Raw genomic sequence first — 7065 nt, forward strand, 5'->3', positions numbered from 1 at the left:
CACACACTCACACAAACACACACACACACACACACACCGAAGCACACAGACAAAGACACAGACACAGAAACACTCACACAGAGACAACCACAGACAGGCACACACACACACACAAACACACACACACACACACACACACACACTCACACACAGAGACAACCACAGACAGGCACACACACACACACAAACACACACACACACACACACACACACACACACACACACACACGAGACAATGCTGCCACCCGTTTAGTAGACGCCTGGCATTGTCCACTCACCCACTCAGGCAAACGGTCATTTTCTACATGAAGGAAGCACTGCCGATTGTTAGAGAGCAGAGAGAGACTGTAATTGCCTTATTAGCAAATGGAACTTGAGTGCAATTAAGAATTTGGACTGATTCCTCCAGCAATATACACAAAATAAATGGACCTGAGTGCTTCAATGAATATGGTTTTAATGATTTGGAGAGAGCGAGAGGGAGGGAGGAAGGGAGAGAGGGAGAGCGAATGAGAGAGCGGGAATGAGAGACATATAGACAGAGAGAGAGAGAGAGAAAATGCCAGAGGGAATGAGAGAGGGAATGAGAGACAAATGGACAGAGAGAGAGAGAGAGAGAGAGAGAGAGAGAGAGAGAGTACAAATACATTTTCCATATATATGTATTGATACTGTGAACACACAGGCCACCTAATCCAAATGGACCTTGTCTCGCTGGGAGAACAGCGGGTGGCATGTTGACTGTGAGCATAAAGCACCGTAAATGACATGTGCTAAACGGCCTGAGGGTGTGAGACTATTAATAGAAAGCCTTTCAACCTTTGACCTGCATTCCAAATGCATAAACGCCCAGGTCGACCCCCCCCCCGCCCTCTGCCCGGATCGCTCCAGCAGATAGGTCATGCGCTAGCGTGAAGCTAAAGGGCTCTCTAAATTGATATCACTAACAGGCCATAAATGCCTTTTTTTCACTGCAGCAACAAGAGTCCCTTGTTCCTGGTAACAGATGCCTCATTCCTTTTCCTGATCACAGTCAGACAGAAAGCAGGCTATACCTCAGATCTAGCGCTTAATTTTGCTTCCACAAAGCAGGGGAAGAAGCGAAGGTGCACAGAGAGGAGAGGACGCTAATGAGAAGGTTTTTTGAAGGAGATCTTGAGAGAGAGCCAGCACCACTCCACTTTCTTCAACTATGCAAAAATAAGTCCCCGGCCGGTAGATCATTAGCCTGGCCGGCACTGCTGCACATTGAAATCTATTCAAATCCTGTGGATGTGTGTGTGCAAGTGGAGTTGGTAAAAGGCCAGAATGAAAGCTAGCTATACTACTACTAGCCTAGTGTCTGCAGGGCCGGCCCTAACCAATTTGGGGCCCTCCACAAGATGTTTAGATGGGGCCCCTTGGGCCCAGCCCAAGGGTGTACTGTAAGAGCAAATCTGACATTGGGAGGGGGGAGGGGGTGGCACATACTTAAAGTCTGGGGTCTGTGGGGCCCTCCCCCAGGAAATGTAGAGCGTCAAATACTTATACATACTGTAAATACATTCTGGTGATTTTTCTGCACATGTTTGTGCCTTTTCTGCATACATTATGGTGGAAATGTCTATTGATGTAAAAGATTTTGTTGAGATTTTCTGGTCTGATTTTCTTTGATAAAAAAAGAAAAAAGCAATATCAAAGAATCAAATGACGTTTACCAGTTAGAAATACCGCTAAGAAATATGAATAAGGTTTGGCATAAGATGGGATATCAACGAAGCTAGTGCAGTCGGCTTCCCAGAAAATAGGGTCTATTTAGCAGGCAATGTATCTAGTTACGTTGCGGTGGGCCTTTGTGTAATATAAAGAAAAAAAAAAAAAGTGTAGAGTGATTTGTACTAATTTACAGACAGACATTTTGTGCTACCGGTTACCTTGCCTTTATACGTCCCAGGTTTTGAGGCTCCTTCAAAATGGACCCCAGTTCCTTAAGCGTGAACACAGTGTGACAATCGGCATGCCGCTCCGCCGGTTTGCGTCTTATTGGCAGAGATTGACTGAGGAAACAGCCTGTGTTTACTGATAGTTGTAAACCTTAAAAAAAAGAAGAAAAAGCAATCGAGGCTTTCCAAGTGTCATTCCAACCGGTGGGGGAGGGGGAAGGAATACATGAGAAAAACAACTAATGGTATCTTGAGATCTAAATGACAGCCCAGTGTGGGACAACACAATGCATGCTAACTAGGGAGATAAGGGTGAACATGGAGGTAGGGGAGGCGGCAGTTAGCGGTAAACCGCACAGATAAAGATACAAGGAAAAAAGTGAAAGAAAGAAAAAAGAGAACCGAAAATCTAAGAGCTGAACACTGACTGAGAGAAGAAGGGGAGAACACAAAATGGTATCTGCTCGGTTTGCAATTACCTACGGTGAACCCATTTTAATTCTCTGTCGTCTTAATTGCCTGCATCAAAATGTACATGAGCCCTGTTTGTTTTTGGAGATGAAATGCGTCAAGATAAATATTTCACATTGGAGGAAGCTGTCCTCTTTTCATCCTGTAGCAGTTTCATTCAAAGTTGATATGCACGCTATCTGACAGAGGGTTTTATCCACAGCTTCTTGCAATACCATGAGAGCATTATTGGTCTAAACAGGAATCAAACCCTTAACCCTGGCAGTTTCGGTAAGGCTAGTTAGGACCTACCTGTTCCTGAATTCTATGTATCTGAGTACTCTGAAAATCTGAGTCTCTGAACACTGTTTGTTTTCTAAATGCTCATCATAGTGAGATGATTTGCATGAATAATTTAAACGAGAAATATCTGTATTTTTGGAAAGCCATTTCGATGGCCACAATCTAAATAAAAAATCAAATGATAGAAAAGTCATTGACCAATAACACGTTTGGTGTCTAAATCTCAAAATGTATATATATATATTTTTTAGGCTTTATGAAAAGTTCTCGGCCATTTCTGCGCTAAGCATGCTCAGGGTTCGTCCCCTGAGCACAAAGAGACCATCCCCCCACCTCCACCACCTCTCCCCTACTTCAAAAACACCTTCCTGTTCCATTACGGACACCCCTGCCCTCTGTGGCACGTCGCGGCTCTGTGATTGGCTGAGATTACCCCTCAACCCTGGTCTCCCAGGGTCCCTGTTGCGCACCGGTCAGAACTTGTTGTTGTTGTTGTGGTTGTTTATGGGCTTGTGCACCGGACCCGACCAGACGTGTCGGTTGAACCGAACGGAAACAGGGCTTTTATTCGGTTGGTGTCACACAGGCTTGCCGCTACGGAGAACACACTTTATTCCCCTACGGTATTTTGCTCACAGGTTTCGGCGAAATCAAGTGCCCCCTCTCGAACAGGAAATGAACAGGACAGAGCGTCCTCTGTGAGAGACTAAGTGTGAGAAGTAGTAGGTGTGTGTGTGTGTGTGTGTGTGTGTGTGTGTGTGTGTGTGTGTGTGTGTGTGTGTGTGTGTGTGTGTGTGTGTGTGTCTGTGATTTAAATGTGCCTGTTCAATGTGTTGCTTTTTGTCTGCTTTTGCGTGTGTGTGTGTGTGTGTGTGTGTGTGTGTGTGTGTGTGTGTGTGTGTGTGTGTGTGTGTCCCTACTCAGAATGTACTTTGAGGAACAGGTTCTGCTCAAGCTGTAAACACAGGTTCCCACTGTCTCCCAGGAGATGTAAAGCTAAAAGAGTCAATGTGATTTCTTCTCCTTCCATTCAGCCGCCACATCCTAGCAACCCCTTTATTCCCTCAACCCCCCCCCCCCCCCCCCACCCCCCACCAAAACAAACACACACACACACACACACACACACACACACACACACACACACACACACACACACACACACACACACACACACACACACACACACACACACACACACACACACACACATATGTATAAGTCTGCACAAGTCAATTCCATGGTAGCTGCTTCTAACACCTGTCATTCTGAAAATATTAAATATACTAATCTACACTCTTAGAACACACTTTCGACCAACCTGTGTTTGCAGCTCTAACAAGTTGCCTTTGCTCCCATATTGACTGTCCACTTTGATTGTTCCCAGTGGGAGTCACTTCAGGCCCAGGCTCTATGAACTAGGTTGAATGTTAATGTAAATGTAAATGTGAACGGTGTCCTGTGCCCTCGACAGCCCACCAAGCGTGAGGCAAGAGGTCAAATCCTATCGAGGGAAATGTTGCAGCTCCCAAATAACTACACGGATGGACAGCCAGGTTCAGACCCCGGGTTACATATTAGCATTTACAACAGCTTCTCCTCAGCTTCGAAAGATCAAATAACTAACGTCAAAAGATAAAACAAGTTATGCAAAGATATTTCAAAGCCCATATCAACAGTATCCCCTTTTTTGTGCCGTTTGGCTGTTTTTCAGTGCATATATATTCTTGCCATTTATCTTGGGTAGGCAGCAGAGTTGCTCGGGGATTTAGAGCTAATGCAAAAACGGTTGCGTGAGCGGTTTATCTGCGCAGCCTTAGCCTAAGACTATCTGGGAAACCGCATTACCGTTAAAAGTCAGACCTGGTTCCGTGGGGAGTTAGGACAGCTGGAAATGAGGTAGCAGGAAGTCACGTTTGGTCGATGTCTGGTATCGACACAGCTCATAATTCACTGCTATCTTAAAGTCTTTAGGGCAAAGCATATAATGCATCATCTGCGTTAGCTAACTTACTTCTATGTAAAACAACGAACAGGAAACGGAAATAGAAAGTCCCCAACATTTGATGTTACTTTTGTTGTGGGGACATTTGCATTTGGGTTTGCATTTGCATTTGCATTCTCTGGTGTGACACCTCATGCCACGGTTTTTGGAGCCGTCAGGAAAGACTTCCAGACTTCAGTTCACGATTTGTCCCTTGCGGATTAATGATGTTTTTCCTTGTCCTTTTAGGGGCTTGGGTCAGGGGGTTGTCATAAATATTTGGCCTGTTAAGCCCTTTGAGACTGTAATGTTGATAAAGTGCTATACAAATACAATTTAATTGGATTGAATTGAATTGAATTGAATTGAATTGAATTGAATTGAATTGAATGCTGTACAGGTCTTGCAAAACTTATTCAGTTTTTCCCTTGTTTCACTCTTTCTCAGTTAAAGATTTGTTATCACACTACCCAAGGGAAACCCCAGACTCACATGCAATATCGATTCTCTCCCCAGGCCCTCCATCACAAGATAGTCCCACAAAAACCCTGACCTTAGAAGCACTGTGATGATCTGTACGTTTAGGACAAAGTATGGGCTCAATCTTCCTTCAAAGGCCTTCTTCAAACGTATTCACCAAAATTGTGTGCGACTTTCACTCTCCAGCCGACTTCTGCTCTCAGCGTTGTACTGCTGCTGTTGTGGACCAAATCTCCCCTTGGGGATCAATACAGTTATCTTATCTTAAAGGACCACGGTGTAATGGGTTTCTAAACCATGGGGGATGAAGGGGTTGTCGGACCCTCAAGGAAATAATGAATGATAATCCCAATAGACGAAAACTAAACCATTCCTCCTTCCAACCTTCCTCTCCTCCTCCCTTCCTTCCACTTTCTCTTCCTTCCTTGCTTTCATGAATATTCATTTCTTTGTTTCCATTTTTTTTTGTCTTCTCACTCTGGCTCCCATTCATTTGTTTATTCATTCATTCTTGTTTCTCATTCATGTATGTATTGATGTATTCTTTCATTTTTGTATTTCCTCTTCACATCTCCTTCCCCACCTTTCTCTCCACATCTTCCAAGATGTGTAAAATATATATTTTCTCTCTCTCTCTCTCTCTCTCTCTCTCTCTCTCTCTCTCTCTCTCTCTCTCTCTCTCTCTCTCTCTCTCTCTCTCTCTCTCTCTCTCTCTCTCTCTCTCTCTCTCTCTCTCTCTCTCTCTCTCTCTCTCTCTCTGACGGAGAGGCAGCTGGCTCGCGCAGAGAAGGTCCCTAGACAAACTTAAATATTCATTGAAATTTTTAAAAATTGAAACAATTATGATAATCTATATTTATTCACGCTCATGACGGTTCGCTGGAGAGGGCCGGGCGTCTGCAGAGCGGATGGAGGGCGGAGTGGAGGGCGGAGGACGGCCCCTCCGTCTCTGCTGCCTCCACGGCACCGCTCGTCAGGCACAACGGGCCGCAGTGTGCTGCCGTGCGTTGGATGCAGACGGCTCGCGGCGGCTACGGTACGGCTTCTTGTATACCCGCGGGGGTACCGCTGTCACACACGCGGATGTATGCACACATCAAGGGCATTGCACACACATGCATGCAGCCCATGCGTACACAAACGCACAAACACACATACACACACACACACACACACACACACACACACACACACACACACACACAGGCACGTATGTCCTCCTACGCACATGTTCATAGTAGACAGGACAAACAGGAACACAGACAGACAGACAGATAGACAGACAGACATACACGCAAGCAGCCCTGCTTCTGAAAACCCACAATGTATTACTTTCACACACATACAATTGCACACATGCAGTCACGCATAAACACACACACACACACACACACACACACACACACACACACACACATATGTCCTCCCACACAGATGTTCATAGTTGACAGGGTAGAGAGACAGACACACACACATGCACACACACACTTGGCATGTCATGTGCGCAGTTCTGGTACACTGGCAAAAGTTGTCATCTGAGGTTTCGAACTAAATAAAAAGGTGCCTATTTTAAAACAATATGTGGAAGGGGAGGAGAGAGAGAGAGAGAGAGAGAGAGAGAGAGAGAGAGAGAGAGAGAGAGAGAGAGAGAGAGAGAGAGAGAGAGAGAGAGAGAGAGAGAGAGAGAGAGAGAGAGAGAGAGAGAGAGAGAAAACGTGTCATCTCCAAGGCGTGCGCTGTGGCACTGGAACCATGGCAACTGAACCAAACGGCAGTTAGTTTGGTCCGGTTCGGTTGGCGACACTAATCTTTTTATACATCTCTGTCACCGTAGGAACGGCCAAGACAGCGACAGCGACAGAGACCTCGCGCTGTTAGCTCTCCGCACAGCCACCTGTTGCTGTGTGGGCAGTGCAGGAATGTTCC

This window comes from Gadus macrocephalus, chromosome 21 (assembly GCF_031168955.1).
Source record: "Gadus macrocephalus chromosome 21, ASM3116895v1".
NCBI lineage: Eukaryota > Metazoa > Chordata > Actinopteri > Gadiformes > Gadidae > Gadus > Gadus macrocephalus.